The 3,431-nt window shown below is 38.9% G+C and overlaps 1 long non-coding RNA gene across 2 annotated transcripts; it reads left to right on the top strand.

Moving 5' to 3' along the window:
• The first annotated feature begins 1,988 nt into the window (after positions 1-1,988).
• Positions 1,989-3,131, top strand: LOC103715155 (uncharacterized). Of its 2 annotated transcripts, XR_015968893.1 has the most exons (3): positions 1,989-2,334; positions 2,524-2,842; positions 2,940-3,131. It is a non-coding gene; the product is annotated as an uncharacterized LOC103715155 (long non-coding RNA). The 2 variants fall into 2 exon arrangements; XR_001879899.4 differs by having other exon boundaries at positions 2,524-3,131.
• Positions 3,132-3,431: the final 300 nt, after the last annotated feature.

Here is a 3,431-nt window from a genome sequence, read left to right as displayed (position 1 = left end):
AGTGACAGATTTTTAGAGTGCTTTTGTTTGGTTGACCATCCACTTTATTGAAAAAGTTATGTGTAATTCGTATTATATTTTTAATAAAAATTAGGTCTTTAATATCTCTTTAATGTTGAAGGGATTTTTTGAAAAAAATAAAAATGAAGTGATTTTCGGTTAATAGAAAAATAACTTTTTATGTTTTTCATAAAAAAAACTTTCTCATAAAAAATAAAAATTATATTTTTGAAATACAATTTTTCTGTTTCTTTTTTTTTTAAACTTCAATCAAATAAAAGATATCCCGTTACCTTTTTTTTGTTGGCCATACTTTTCTCCTTCTTTTTTTTCTTGAACCAACGAGCCCCGGTGGGAAAGGCATCTACATTGATACGGAACACCTGGTGGGGCCGCGCTCTATCCCTCTCTGACGTCCCTCGAAGACGGAATACCAGGAACATGCCAATAAAGTCTACCTCCGTGAATAGGATGGCGACACGTAAGACTGTACCAACACCAATATTATGCGGGCTTAGCTCATGATAGAGATCGCAAAACATCATTACAGCGATAGAAATAATAGAAAGAGTTATCAGGGAACATGGACACTACGGTCATATAGTTGATAAAAAGATTCCTGTCGGCCTCCCCCCAACTTTCCAAGTCCATTCCCTAAAGGGAAAGATTCCACGAAGCGCTCCAGTCCAAATTACATGAAAAAGCTCTCTCATTTTTCCCAAAAAGGAAAAAAAAGGACACCGCTATCTCCAGCCGCAGGCATGGAAACTCCTTAACGCAAGTGTAGTGTTTTCTTTTCCCCCGTGTCCCTAAGTTGCCTCTTTCCACCCCATTTCCTCATGTACAAGGTCCTACCACCATGAGTCCCAAAAAGATTTTGACATCCAATCTACCACCCATTATGCTGTGTGCAGTCCCCCACAAAAATGTTATATAGTTCATGTATGAGTTTCCTGTTGCACCTACGCGCACTGACCATGCATCACTTGGAGTCTTGGACCCAAAAGAGAAGAAAAACAAAAAGCTATACCAGTCATGTAACTTTCTTGCTTGAAATTTTTGTATTACTCATTCAGCATTCACAATAAGATTCACTTAGTGATCGTAAAACTAGTATGTAAGCTTGACCAATACGAGTTTGAACGCTTGAGACTTGCAGTCACCATTTCAACCAGAAAATGAGACAAACCTGAGGATGATGCATGCGTGGTAACTTCTATATGCACGTCCGGGGGGAAGCCTTGTTCAGGGAACTTGATACTAGCTTTGGTTTGCGGGATTCCATCAGTCAAGTGGAACCATCGTGCATCCACCTGTAATAGATGCACTTGTGGCAAATAGGCTTGGGGTCTCAACGCGACCACCCTTTGGGGTCACGCCCCATTATTCTCCTGTAATGGACGGATGAAACAGTGGGAGATATGATTGCAGGATAACGTGTGGTTGGGAAAGCTTTTAATTCAACCCTATGCTGTCTCCTCTTCCCACCATGACACACAGAGAGAATAAGAAATAAGAAGAAGAAAAAAAAAGGTATAAAATATTTATATAATTCGTTTTATTAATCTACATCCATAGATAGAAATAATATAAAAGTTTTATCATGAAAAAATATATTTTTTATTTTTATAGAACTTATGGACTCGAGATATACTCAATAACCCCTATCCATTCTTCTAGCCTTGTTTTTTCCCCCCTTTCTTTTTCCCCGGGGCGTTGGGGGGATGCTTGTGGCCTAGTTGCATGAACGTCCATATCCTTTACCCAATCCTCCTAACTTCTTGTCATCGTATGGGCCCATGCATGTCTTCCTTTAGCTGTCCGATCCCCATCAAACTTTTGCAGGGTTGTGCTCCATTACCTAATCTTGGAATCAAGGCAAATCAAGCAAATGTACTCTGTTTGAGCTCCAGTCACCATTTTAGGTCGCTCCCTTCTATAAATAGGAGGGTGTGGAAGAGTCGTTTTGGTTCTTATACAGGCATTAAGACTCTTTTTGTTTACATATTTCCTAGTCTAATTTCCTTTGTTGATCTGCTCCTCTAGATGATGTTAGCTTGTTGTTAGTAAGAGGCAAAGGAGGCATCCGGTGATGCTGTTGACAGAAGATAGAGAGCACAGATGATGACATGCAAGGCCCTTTGCATCTCATTCCTTTGTGCTCTCTATGCTTCTGTCATCACCTTCAGCCTCTTGCTGAATCCTCTTGAATTAGTTCTCGAATGATTTGACCATGCTAATCTGCTGTTGTTGTTGTTGTTGTATTCTTTTTTTCAGTCTATCTCGAGAAAGTCTTTGATGGAATGCTGGAGCAGCAGTTTCAGAGACCTACAAGTAATTGCTTTGCTTTGGCTGTTATTTAGTTTTCCATGTCAACTGCTTGTGACTTGGCCGTTCTTTAACCTTGTGCATCCAAAAGATTGTTTTATTTCACTTCTTATAAGATTTGAGGATTGTTCTTTTAAATTACCATAGTAGATGTTTAGGCAAAACATCTGTAACTCCTACATGCTTATCTTTCAGGTATCATGAAAGTTTCTAATCCAACGACCATCTCGAGTTACTAAGATGGTATTTCCAGAACCGATATTAATTTCCAATCTACTACCATAACGGAAATTCTGGAGGTGCGTCTCCATCCCCAAGTTCTACTCCTTCACCTCCATGTTCATGTGCACCGGATATGCAACACGACACAGCATAGTCCTTTAATCTAGAACTTGAATCAATATTGAGCAGCACGAGAATGCCATAGATTCCAATTTCTGACTCCAGAAAAGGGGGAAGAGGCCTTAGCAACCTAGTAGAGAGCGCTTGTGCTCCAATGATCTTGCTATCGGAGGTAGTCAAATATGTCCTTGTTTCTGAACTTGAACTTCAATTACTGTGATCAGCATCTTTCAGATGATAGTTCAAATTAATTGCACCATATATTTCAGATACGAAATCAGTCACTGTTTATCCGAGTGAGGTTAGCATCCGTAACTGAAGGCATCCTTATGATGAGTCCGAGAAAAACTTCTCCTACTTTGCTTACAGATGCTTGCTTGCAGCCTTTGTTCGATTACTACAACTTGAAACAACTAAATGAAATTATATATTGACATGTAAGTAGGGACCTTTCTTTGCTAGCTTCTTATCTTATGAATTGTTGAGTTGTTGGCTGGTTTATAGATCATCTTCGATATTTCTCGTCTACCTCAGTTTTAATGGAATCTTTGTTTAAACAGCTGTGGTATATGGTTAAGCATATATAGTCAAGAAAATCATCATATCCATTCCTGATATGGATACTGATATCTACAGTAGTTAGACTGCCTGGATCAACATGAGATTGACTTATATCTTAATTTTCCTTGTTAGCAGCTTAGTTTTATTAATATGGTTTTCATGTGCATGAAGATACAAAACAATATCTCCGCGTCCCCCAC

This window comes from Phoenix dactylifera, chromosome 9 (genome assembly GCF_051530095.1).
Source record: "Phoenix dactylifera cultivar Ajwa chromosome 9, Ajwa_hap1_PhDact_Kaust_v1.1, whole genome shotgun sequence".
NCBI classification, from domain to species: Eukaryota; Viridiplantae; Streptophyta; class Magnoliopsida; order Arecales; family Arecaceae; genus Phoenix; species Phoenix dactylifera.
This window is presented reverse-complemented; position numbering and strand designations above follow the sequence as displayed.